The following is a 13,528-nucleotide window of genomic DNA, read 5'->3' on the forward strand; positions in this document are numbered from 1 at the left end:
CATTTCTTATGTTTTTTTTCCGGGTAAAATGTTCTCCTCTTCAGAGATATTTGAGTTTCGAATCACTTAAGTACATTTCATGTTTAGGGAGATTTCTGGTTATAGTTGACATTGATGCTGTTAATAGACATCTACGAGTCCAGGAAGAATTCGCCTCTCTGCCGTAAAATGTAATTGCAGCTCAGATGATGCTGTTGTCAAGGCAACTTTTGGATGAGTTGTTGGTTTCTCCGGGCAGTAGCAGTGCCCTGAGGGCTGGCATCACTGTCGCCACTTCATACTGAGTGCTGATATTCAGGAAGTGACTTCACACTGAGAGTACATGTCAGGGCAGTGTGATATCTGAAGACTGATATAAAAGTTCTGATGATATCACACTGTAACGTTACATAGAGCATGCATCAATCAGTGGTACGAAGACACAATGCCATCAGAAAGATAACTCAAACTTGTTTTTCTTCAGCGCTTGCTGGCATAGTTTAATGGTTTCATAGCACTATAAATTACACATTGACAACCAGGGAGGTAATGGTATCTCTTATGGAGTCTCATCCAAATGAAGACCAAGACAATTACCACTTGAGAAAATATAGCCACTTTGTGATGCTGAAGAACCCCGCTGAGCTTGGACACGGAGAATGCAGACGTCCACTGTGTGAGTATAAGCCACATCTAGTCGAGATAGATTCAAATTCAGGAAACTCAAACTTCAAGATTTTGTGGGGCTACAGAACCTCTCACAGAATAATAGGGCTGTCTCACTATTCGGTGTTGACGGAAATTCATGTGTCCAGTCCTCTGCTTTAATGACAACATAATGCGGTGTGGTAGGAGTAGACTTGATTTACTACCCTTGTATTATAGCATTTACATAGTGCTTACTACGCAGATATGGGACTCTAAAGTGCTTACCCAACAGGAGTAAAACATCACCATGCAGGGTGAGCGGCTGGGAGTACATTGTCTTTGGCGTGAGCTTATATGAGAAGCATTTTTGCCTTGTGTGCGAGTGACCAGAGAGGTGCTGCTACCTTGTCTTGGGATGCTGTGCTTAGCGGTGTGATGGATGAGAGGATTAGAGAGCAATGCACAGTTTATGGTCTGTTGTGTGCTTGCTATGATTAGCTCTGAAAGTCCTACTTTTATGTTCATGATTTCTTTATATTCTAGGTCCAAATTTACATGTTGACTGTAAGAGACGAATGCACGCTCTGAGGTCTGATCTGGGAAAGTAATGGCAGCAAGAAAGAGGCAAGCGATTGAGATCTGTCAAGATGGACTGGGATAACGTCATCCCTTGGATGATTGTCATTATAGTATCTCAATTATAAGGTGTTCTGTAATGGTTAGAATACATAGCTACTCTGGACCATCAGGTGTGGAATATTGTTGGAAAACGAGGCAGCATCTGTGAGTCCTGCACAAATAACATAACTACATTTGTCCTTCACTGGGAACCAAACACCCAATTGTAGCGCCTGACTCTCAGAGGGTAGCGTTGCAGATCAGTCTGAGGCTTACTCAAGGGAGGTGGTGTGGGCTAGTAATCGCCATTTGCAGGTGCGCAAAAATAACACTCAATAATTGATTGTCCTGTCTGTACGTTGCTTTATAAAAGTAAGAGTACATTTATTAAACACACACTCTACTCAATATTATGCACCAATTTACAAATATACATAAGCTGTTGGAATTACTTTGTGACATTGCATAACATCTCCACCCCTCCCGTGGGGGGGTGGGGTCTAGTACCACCACTCCCATGTATGCACATCATCTTGCCCCCAATGCAATTAGTTGAACATCACCTGTGGCGTGGGCCCTGCGCACTGGCACCATCCCAGAAGCGACCCACCCCATTACCTCAACAAGCATTAAAAACGGGTTCACTGCCTTGGTGACACATAACCCTGACTGAGCATCTCCTACTGACCATAAAGTATAAACATCGATATCTTAAGGGCTAGCAGTCTGGGGTCTTCACCTAAGTGCAGCAGCAAGAATATATGTTTAAGCACCACTTTAGAATGATAGTACTCATAACATTTGTGGATCATTATAATGCATTGCAATTATAGCCCCTAAAGGCATCACAGATGGAATCACAGGATTACGGACATACAGCCAGACACCCTAGCAGGAATGTCTGCCAACATAACCCCACTTTTCTTATGACATCACTTTTATCATGTACTTCACATTAAACATATGAACCTCAGTCCCTCTAAAAGAAATAACCTTTAGTAAATGCATTTTGGTGCAATTACACCTCTTCACCTCTAGGGGATGCCCTTCTCCAAACATCCCCAACTCAGCCTTTCACTCCGTGATGCATTACACAATACACCCTCAGCTATAGTACAAAAGTTAAAGCCCAGAAAGTGATGAACGTTGGCTGAGCCCTGGAGGGGTTATTCCTTTCAACTCCCCAGGAAACTTAGGGTGGGACGTCTCTTTGTGCAGGGGGGAGACTGCGCTTCTCCAGCAGCTCCACCAACACCTTTTCACCATTGAGGGTGACCCCTCTCCTCTGGGGGCCACCAAAAAAACGTCAAAAACGATTGATTCACCCATGCCTTGCAAAGCATTATGGGGCGCTTCAGGCTCCTGCTGATGAATAATAGATGAGCGGCTCTCCCGCAGTGCCGGGGAGAGCCGCGCTGGTGCTTCACCACTTTCTGGTGTCTCAGTGGGGGGCCCGGTCCCACCTGGACCCCCAGGTGAGCGTAGGCGGCTCGGGGAGCCCACCCCCAGCCGCTCCTCCTCTTTTCCGGGGCCCGGACCCACCTGGGCCCCTCGCACCGCTGGTGGTCTTCCTCGGGGCCCCGGTCCCACTTGGGACCCCCGCATGGCCATTTGTTGAAGGGCAGCCCGGGGAGCCCACCCCCCCGTCTGCCCCCGCCGGCTCCCCGCCCGGCCAGCACGCATGCGTGCTGCCACGGGAGCCGGCAATCCGTTCTCGGGCAGACGGACCAGTCTTTACCGGGCTTTGGGGGAGTGTGACGGCACTCCCCCTCCCCACACGCAAGACATCACCGGGGGCCTGGAGATGGGGTCCCGGGCCCCGGAGTCTTCTTCCCAGGGGGTGCGATGGCACTCCCCACTGCCGGTTCTCCGCACGGGGCCCAGAGATGGGGTCCTGGGCCCCTCCCCCGGCGCTCCCCGGCTTGCGCCTCGCCGGGGGCCAGGGTGGGCCCCTGGCACCCCATAGGGGTGAATCTTCATGGGGAGCGCGACGGCGCTCTCCGGCCTTGCTTCGGGGCCCGGGAATGGGGTCCCGGGCCCCCTCTGGTCACCTTCAAGGGGGGAGCGCGACGGCACCCCCCGGCTTGCCTTCTCTTTGGGGGGCAGCCCCCGAGACCTGACCCACCCCGACGGCATCTCTGAGACCGGAGGCAGAGCCCCATGCGCTTCGCGTCGGTCTTCTTAGGGGTGAAAGGTCGCCTACCTTCCGGGGGCCATATCTCAGCCCCTGGGGGTCTGATCTGCCCCTTTTTCACGTCTTCTTGCTCCCGGTGGCGCCCCCCCCAGCTGCTGGGAGCACTCTCCTTTGCCCTCTGGGTCTCCAAGAGGGTGCATTCTGCAGGCAGCGGTCTTCACTGGCTCCCTGCGCCAGCCTTTTGCCTGGCTGTCCTCCTGGGCCTCTCTTCTCCCTGCGCAGAGGCCCCTGCTTCTTCGCACCGGTCGCGGGCTCTTCTTCTGGCGCTTTTAGGACCCTGGGGGGCAGGCAGGGGGTACCTCCTTCCAACGGCCCATTGCCAGGCTCCAGCACCTTCCGCCTCAACAGACCATAGCCCAGAGAGAGCTTCTCTTCCTGTCCAAGCACTTTTTAAAAGTTGAGTATGGGGCTGGCAGGAAGTCTCTGTTGGTCCTATCAAACAGCGACACATCACTTCCCTGCCCCTGCTCCCTCCTTCTTGTCCAGCCTCTGGGTTTGTTCAAAATGGCGTCGTCCAGTGTCTCTGGCCACATGGCCTCTGAAACCCAACTCCTTCCCCCCTCACTGTCTTCCCTCCTTGGTGCAGCCTGGTGCCTGGCACCCGTGACAGCTGCTAATGGATGAGCCTGTAGCCCCACCCATCTTCTCTTCATGGACAGGAGGCCTTAGCTTGTGGAAAAAAGGTCATCAATCCATCCAGCTGAGGTCAGCCCTCAGCCTGGGTCTGGTCATGGCTGGCTCAGAGAAATATGACAGTTCTGTATGACCCAAAAGCAGTACAAATATGACTTTGGACTCTGCAGAATACTTCTTTTCACATCCGCTACAGTGGACTTTAGTGCTTGTCTGGAATCTGTAGGCCTTATGGAAGTTACCCTAGCCCATGGGTTCCACCTCCCCATAAGGGAATAATGAAGTGAAAAACACAGTAAAAACACACTGACTTTCCTTGGCATGTTTCTTTCCAGTGTATAAAGCCTATTCCATGTCACCACCCTATTCTGCATCAGTCCTGCCACACCAGTCTATCTGCACCTGCTCCTTGGCTGTGCACGCTAGGAATCTACCCTGTGCAGACCCTACATGTGTGCACACATAGGTAAACCAATCAAAGGCTTTATTTCGATATAGATATATCTTAAAAGCATACATGTAAAATACACACATTAAAATTTTAAAAAACATCAGTACATTGCGAAAAGACCAAACAATTCAGATCCGCTGCTGGTGTTAATAAATTAGATAAAAACCAGAGAACTAGAATAAAAACAAATTAAACGAGATAAGCAAGCCTAATTGATCTGATACGCCAAGCCCAACCAAGGAACTTGGCTAACCCACACACAAAAAGGGGACGGGGGTCACTTTTTAGTATTCGGATGGCCTCTATATGGAACCTGGTGCCCAATATTCTGCAAAGAGGCTTGAGCCATCTCCTTCGGGGGGCTGAATAAGCCAAACATTCAAACAGTAAATGGGGCACAGACTCAAGCCTGTTTTCGCAAAAGGGACAGGAGGAAATTGTCTGGCTTGGGGCCTTCCACCTAGATGTCAGTTCACCAACAGGAAGTAAACCTATTCTAAATTGAAAGTACAACGCCCTATCCTTGCGGTTTGTAATAATGTCCAGATAAGGTTCGCAGAAACCCATATCCTTAATTAGGAGAAAATCCATGGATGTCCTACATAGATTGGCATCACTATTTCTAGTACCCGCTACCCAGGCCCAATAAATCGTTTTCAGCTCCAACTTAGGAGGAGCAGATCTGTTGGTCCAATATTCGCCGATGCCAAGGTTGTAGAGAAGACGCTTGACTTCCCTCAACCAAGGAATCTTGGCCCAGGCTGATGAACCCAGCACGTCAGTTAGGCCGTCTGCGTAGCTGGATAGTTCTGGCGTTCTCCAAATTCTTGCCCATAAGAGAAGAGGGCGAAGCCTTGCATGGTCTCTCAATGGGCGGATTCCTGTATCCAGGAACAAGGGGAGGTTTGGGGTACTATACGGAAGCCCCATTAGATCTTTTAGAAATTTGTTTTCTGAACGAGAAAGAAGATCTGCCTTTTGGACCCCCCAAAGTTCAGCTCCATATAGAGCGGCGCTTACAGCTTTTGCCTTGTAAATGTCCAGGACAGCAGCGATAGGTTTTAAGGATGAGGCACGATGTTCCTTAAGCAAGGCCCCCACTACCCTCTTATGTGTCAACAACATCTTTTGGAGGTGGCAGTTCCAGCTCATAGAGTCACAGAGTCGGACGCCCAGATAATCGAACTCTGAGACTCTCTCCAGCGCGACAGAGTCTAATGTCGGTGGTTTGGCCAGTTTTTTAGGGGGATTAAGGACCAGATACTTTGTCTTTGCAGTGTTAATGACCAACCCTCTTGCATCACAGAAGGACTTAAAATTGGTTAGCAAGCTCTGCAGACCTGCCGGGGATTTTGAGATCAGGAGGGTGTCATCTGCGAATAGAAGGGTAGGTATTCTTTTGCCAGCCAGGGATGGTGCATCTGCTGGATGTTGGAGCAGGTGCTCCACCACTCCATTAACGTATAACGAAAACAAAGTAGGAGCAAGAACACATCCCTGGCGAACCCCTCTAGGTAAACATGTGTCTGCATGTAACCAGCCCGGTGTCCCCTACTCCAGCTGCTGCGCAGTGGCCTGGTCAAGCCAGGGGGACACCAGTAAAATCCCAATGCAGTCTCTTACATCCTGAGTTCACTGTGGGTGAGTCCCAACTTATGAGCCTCTCCCACAGTAAAAGCTCAAAAATTAGGTGCTCAAAAAGCGAAAAATCCGGGCGGCCCATTGTGTCAGAACCACCTTCTAACAAATATGCTCTAATTCTCGCCTGGCCAGCAAACTGTAGCAGATCTCTTTCGAGATTACATACTTGCCCAATTGGTAGCAAGTTTTTCGTTATAGTGAAGTGGCAGATTAGATCCCGCTCATATGGGTGATACCACGTTGGCAAGTTGGACATGGCGGATTGTTATAACTTGAAAGTAGATGGAGGACAGGTGCTTCTGGTTCAGCCGGATTACCTGCATCTGATAGCCTACATAGACGTAAGTTACCAGACACAGGTAACCTACCTACAGTTTACCCATAGGTAGGTTGCTGACAGCTGCCTGAGGCTGTTGATAGACATGCATATGCTGGCAGTAGTGTGTAGTTTCAGGCTGTTTGCAAGGACTAGTAGTTTTGTAATTATCTCAGAAACAGCCAGGCTGCCATCTCTTGCTTGAATTTCATGTACTCCTGTATACTTTGGGCCTGATTTTGAGTTTGGTGGACCGGTGCTCCGAGTCTCCATCACAAACGTGATAGACATCCCGCCCACCTTATTACAAGTGCATTAATACTTATAATAGGGCAGACGGGCAGTCCGTCGCATTTGTGGTGGACTGCCCGCCTTTCAAAACTCTTAATCAGGTCCTTTGTATTTTGTTTGGCGAGGAGTTCTAGAGTTTCTCTGCTGGGACCTCCTATGGATCTTTTCTCACGAGGGCTAGGACAATCCAAAGTTCTATCTCGAAAATAGCCTCCTGTTTTATGAGTACTGTTTGCACTTAAGCTGCAAATATATTATCCTTTCCATGGGAGAGTCTGAAAACGATGCAGAGTGCCTTGCGAGTTGATCGCCTAGCTAGCTATCAGTAGCCACAGAACAGAAGGGCTTGTAAGACTGATGTCATATGTTTCTATGGTATAGGCAGAGGGTAAGCTCTTTCTTTCCAATATTTTCTTATTAGGTTTTATTAGCATGTGCGTATACTGTATTTTTTTTTTATTCCAACACATTCTTTGTATATTTTCGTGCAACATAGTAGTAATTGATCTGTGTTCGTGTTTTGTCCCATCTTTTTCAATTGCGGGTCAGTTACTTGCAAAACGGTTCAATACTTTACACATACATTCACCAAGCTCCTTTTATTCCAGTGTAATTTGACTACATTATAATACTACTTAAACTATAAAAACAAAGAAACTTAAATTCAGCCAACTTGCTCACCTGTGCGCAGATTCACGGGGTTAACGATCATGTTGCACTTTTTGTTGTTGTTATTTTTCTTTTTAATTTTGACAATGCATTTGTAAATGCCCAATTGCCTCATGAATATAATTGTCATTTTGTTCATGGGTAGTCCAGGAGGATAAAGTACATTGTTTTATCTCATAAACCGCTCTATGTGTCATGGAGAGAGAGATAGATAGATAGATAGATAGATAGATAGATAGATAGATAGATAGATAGATAGATATGAGAATGTATGTATCTGTAGTATTTATTTTCCCATGACTAGTATTTGGGGTGGGTTGTCGTCGGTCTTGGTTACGGATATGACCAGTTTTAGTATCTCTTCTGCGGGTCTCTAAATGGGTATTTTTCTTAGTCCTTTCATTTCTTCCCTGGCAGCAGGAAGGCCTCTGCTTCAGCCCACTTCTGGAACTCGTGTTGAGATGTCTTTATAAAGGGAGCAGAATTCGCTTTCCATGTCATGGTAATCTTTCTTTTGGCTACCAATAGTTCAAGGCCTCTAAATCTGGAACCTCTTTGCCATTTGTAGGGCGGACAAATAGCCCAGTAAGTAACTGTCTGCATTAAATAGGTTTTGTCTATTTGAGACCGCATCAGAAATGGTATGAGTGCGAGCCAATAACCTGCAGCGTCTGGGCACTTCCATAAAATGGGCCAGAACCCAGCCTGTTTTAAGCTACACTCTGGGCGTTTTGATGTGGTAAATCCATATAGCTTATCAAGCCTTGAGTGACAGGCATGGCCTGTGCATAGTATCAAACTGAATATATTTCTCTCTCACTTTTCTAGGAATATCATGGCCATGCTAGTATTTGATCCCTTTCTTCGTCATTTAGCCGTCTATTCAAATCCTCTTCTTGTGCTCTTCTTAGTTTGGGCAGTGGGACTTGGACAACTTCTAGCAGGGTCTTCTATATCCTCATGATCAAATACCTGTTAGTACATTTAGTATGTATATAATCTTGTGTTTGTGGTTCAAGTTCACTTGTTTTCCAACATTGCTCAATTGCTTTGAAGAGGCCTCTAAGTCAAAAATAGTTCATTTTGTGGAAATCCACGTTTCATCTAAGCATGTCAAATATTTGGCCATGAAATACCTTGATGCCCCGGGAGACCCTTCGATGATATTGTGGGTGCCTAATGAGTGCCTTGTTGGGTTTTATGCAGAACCATATACCATGCAGTCCAATGCTACTCTGACGAGCTGGTCTGATTTGTCATTGTGTAGTATTGTATTATACAGATTCCCCTCTTGATTGCTGCTTAACATAAGCCCTGTTTCAGGTATTTCTTGCCCTTCTAACCATCTTGATAGCCACTGCAACTGTGCATCTAAATAATATAACTCCATCTCTGGAGCAGTCAGCTCTCCTTTGCCTTTTGGTAGCTTCAACTTGGTTAGCTCCACTCTTCTCCTTTCTTGTCCCCATATCAGTTCCCTCAGTAACTAGCCCAAGTACATAAGGATACCTGAAGGCACCATTACAGGCAAATTAGAAGAGTGGTAAAGAGCCTAGACAACATCACCATTTTTACCACCACCACACAGCCAATCAGCAAGTGGGAGTTTTTTGCCCAGAAGGCTATCTTTAGGGGAAACAATGCGATTTTGACACCCACATTATTCTCTAGTAACTCACTGTCTTTGTCATATATTTGTATATCCAAGTATTGAAATGTAAGCAGTTCTCAACTAAGCCTAAGATAATTCTTACTACATCATTCTGGATTTGTAGTTACTGTACAAGAAAGCGCCGGATGCCAAAGTATAGGCTGGTGGCATAGTCCACAATGGAAACCATGAGGGTGAAGTTAACGTGGAGCTTCTGTTGGCATCCAAGGTACGGTAAGCTGCATTTAACTATTTTCAGTGTGTAAAAGATGTTCTCAGTGAACTTGTTGGCATGCAGGATCAGGGAAAGTTCTTATCCCATGGTTACTCAATTTCCTCACTTATGATGTGTGTTGTGCTATGGTGATCAGTATCTCTGTTTTTGTCGTGCTGAGTTTTAGTGACCATGTCTGTGTCGCTAAGAGCAAGTCATCAAGGCTTGACGCATGGAAATACTCTGAATTGACCCTTTTTAGGATGATTTGTGTGTTGTCTGCATAGTTGAGGCACGTCAGGCGAAAGGATTTAATCAGATATAGCAAGGGGGTTAGGTAGATCTTGAAAAAGAGTGGACAGATGATAAATACATCTGGAACGCCGCAGATGAGGGTGTGAGATGCTGATGTAAAACGTGTCAGTAATACTGGCATTGCCTATCATTGAGACAGTAAGCAATACATTTTAGATCATTGTTGTATAGGCCAAGATGGCGCAGTATGAGTAGTAACATGTGGTGGTTAACAGTGTAAAACCCTGCTAATTCCTGTAGCATTAATGTTGTCACAACATTCTTGTCAACTGTAAGTTGAAGGTCGTCTGATATGAATATGATAGCTGATTCTGTGCCACTGCCTTGTCTGAATCCAAACTGTTGATGGGACAAAGGTTGTTTTTTCCACAGTGAAGTTGGAGAGCTGGTTAAAAACTGCTCATTCAATCAATTTACTCAGCAATAGGCAATTGGAAATTATTTTCTAGTTTGTTGGTTTGGATAATTTAATATTCTTTTCTTTGAGAAATGGTCTGATGTAGGTCATCAACTCTGATGCAAAAGGTCCTTGTTGTAAGGATTTATTTAACAAGTACCTGTCTACTTCCCCTGCACAGGTTGCTAGAAGAATATCTTTATATATTTTCAGGTGGGTAGGGTCTGATAGTAGTAACTCTTGATAAGGTGCACTGGAGGTGTCAAGAAGTGGTTGATTGCTCGTGCCTGTCTCTGTGCTGGCCTTGTTGGTTGGAAGAGGAATGTTAGTTGTTTGTTTTGTTGAGGTGTTGTCTAATTTTTCAGGTTTTTTTTACATGAGCTCTCTTTTTAATTTGATCATAGAACATTTATGATTTTGGAGTGTGAGTAGTAACACTCTAGGTTGTGGCATATTTAGCTCCTTCAATGGACAGTGTTCTCCACTGATCTGCTTTAACAATGTAGTCAAAATTTGTCTGTCTCATTATGTGATTTCATGCACTGTAGGATGAACGTTCTATTCTATTTTTATTTTTATCTTACCATTGTTCCATGTGATTGTTTTCTTGAGTTTAGGTTTGCTCAGTTTCTTTAATGGTATTTGGTTGTCCAGGACTGTGGATAGCCAGTTGGTGAAAACAAATGTATCCCGATGTCACGTGTCCGTTGGAGTTTTGGCAAAGTGGGAGTTTGGTACTGAAAAGTTCAATGTTTTCCATTATCTGTATGTACTGTTACAGTTATGGGTTGTTTTGTATTTATTTTGTTGCCTTGAATGTTGATCTCAAAGGCAGTGACAAAATGGTTTCCATCGAACACTGAGGATTTGCTGATTTCTATGAAGTGTTCAGGAGGAAGGAAAATTATGTCTAGTGTGTGTCTGGCAGAATGAGTAGATCCAGATGCAATTTGTTGGCGGGTGAGGGCATCATAGTTTGATGTAATGAATGCACTTGTTGTTAGATCCTGATTGTCAATCTAGATGTTATAGTCATCTAGGATATACAGACAGATGATTTAGCAGATTTTCTTTTTATTATAGTTTTTTTTTAGAGTTTTATATAGCACGAACTAGACCCGAGACATCGGGCATCAGAGCGCTTTACATGAGCACCAGTTTCGTTACACGAGGACACATAATTATTTTTTTTTGTCAGAGTTTTCCTCACTGCAATGAGGCAACCTTACATGTTCCGTTGTTTGAAGAAGTAAAGAGGGATGGGTCTGGTAACACATCACTAGAATGGATTCACAATCAGTCATTGTAAAGTCTTGTATACAAGTTATTTTTTAGAATATAGACGAGAGCTAATGCTTCCCATGTCTTGCCCGTATGGTTCCCGTTGATGATGTTGTATTCATGGAGAATGACTTTGTGATATGGTGGGGCGTCGTCAACGCTGAGCCAAGTTTTTGTCATAATTCTGAGGTCCTGTGGAAGATAATCTGTGTTCCTCAAGATATCCAACATCTGTGAATAAACAGAGGACTGGCTCACTGCTGACACAATTGCACCATTGATCAATGGCAGCGGAATCACTATTCACTCCATAACAATAAATTAGCTCTTACATAGCGTTAACTCACCAACCAGTCTTGCTGACACTGAAACCTGTGGCCATGGGTATACATGCAATACTCTGCTGGAGCATTAACCTCATGAGCCCATTAACCCCAATCCAAGATTTTTAACCACCTGGATTTGACAAAAAGCTTCCCAGTGGCACCAGGTTATCCAGCACTTGTGTGAAAGCGCAGTGACAAAAATCTTTGGATACAGGTAGGAAACACACGAATTACAGGGCCCTGTACAAATTAATTCACATGGCACAATTATTCAAATCTTTTTTTCTGTTGGGGTTGCTTTTATTTTCTTCACAGTATTTTTCTGTTTTTGTTGTATGTTGGTTTTAAACAGGAAAATTTGATTTTTTAATCCTGTCACTTCCTGCCTCAACGAATACCTGCTGCTGGGGAAGAAACGCGTTGCCTTTCATTTTGTTGGCTCAGTAATTTGAACTTCTCACAAGAATTGAGGGGAGTGCACTGCTGGCAATTTTCTCTGGGAATGGATATGTGTTGAGAGCCATTGCTGGCGGGAGCCTGACCTTTGCAATGCACACAGCCTCTGAGGGCAGTGTGTCCATGCAACAAAATCAGGCAGCTTGTGATACATATATTTGACACATGTATTCACTGAAAAAACATAAAGGTTAGAATTACGTTATAGTTGGATAATAAGGTCAGTTAAAACATTTTAAACTAAAAAAAACGGACTTTCACAAGTTATGTTTAACTGAAGTAATTGCAACATGCACCCAGCCATGCGCAGTATTGTCACTAATTATGTCATTTAATGTAGCTGCTCGCCTCAAACTTGGGAATTACTCAGAGTGCCCTGTTCTTTTTTGCATAATTTATGCAGCATGAATGATATTTCAGATATCATCAGTGATGTTATCAATGCCGACATTGAACATGTCATGAGTGATGTAACCTGTCCCTGTAACCTTGGTTTTTTTCTGTAAATTTCGAAGTTTTTTTTAACGTAAAGTAATATTTAGTTACGATACTTTAATCCATCCTCCGCCACACACTTTCTTAGGCTGTGAGTCGTAGGGGGTGTTTTTTCGATGTTGGCCAGGCCCTGCGGCCATCCCCCCATATGCAGCCAACCCCATGCTGTTCACGGCATTTGGCAAACACCCCAACGGCAGCCAATCCGTAGGCCCCCACCCTGGCAGCTTTTGACCCCCGGGACAACATCCCCTGGGGTCTTGCAACATATTTCAGGGGAAGGAGACATGTGACCCCCCTCTCCAGCCTTGGTTCGGTTCCAGGACCCCATCCCCAGGGGCCCAGTACCATATTTAATGGGAAAGAGGTACACAGCCCTCCCTGGGCTGATTTTGGCCCCGGGAACCCATCCCTGGGGCCCGGTGTATTTTTTGCGAGAGGGGAGCAAATGGCCTCCCTCTGGCATCAGGGACCCCATTCCCCTGGCACATTCTGTGGGAAAGGGGGCACGTGCCCTCCTCCGTGGGCTGATTTTGGCCTGGGGGGGGGCCCATCCTCCGTGAACCGCCACTATATTTATGGGGGAGGGCGGCACGCGGCCCACCTCCCCAGGGTATTTCAGCTCCAGGGACCCCATCCTCTGGGGCCAGGCCAACAAAACATGGGTTCCCTGGTGCAGTGGGGGAGGCCTAAGACCCCTGCGGTCCCAGCAATCCTCCCACCTCCAGTGGGAGCTGACATTGCTCTTGCCCACAGGAAACAGCTAAAACTGCTGCTCTCTGTGGGCAGGGAGACAGATAAAAAGTCCAATCCTAGAGGGTGAGAGAATTTTTCATGCTCTGGCCTGCTGGGAGTAGATTTGGTGTTTGCTCACACTTGGCGGGAGTATTGAAATTGCTTCTGCTAAGCAAGAGCAAGCACAGGTTTCCCTGCCCACGCTAGTGCGGACATGG

General features: G+C 45.9%; 1 protein-coding gene across 5 annotated transcripts in view; it reads right to left on the reverse strand.

Annotated features, from left to right (window-relative positions):
* Positions 1-13,528, reverse strand: part of B3GAT1 (beta-1,3-glucuronyltransferase 1) — a 322,117-nt gene that overhangs the window by 245,076 nt on the left and 63,513 nt on the right. The gene's annotated exons all lie outside the window — the stretch shown is intronic.

Source organism: Triturus cristatus, chromosome 3_2, assembly GCF_964204655.1.
Source record: "Triturus cristatus chromosome 3_2, aTriCri1.1, whole genome shotgun sequence".
Classification (NCBI taxonomy): Eukaryota; Metazoa; Chordata; class Amphibia; order Caudata; family Salamandridae; genus Triturus; species Triturus cristatus.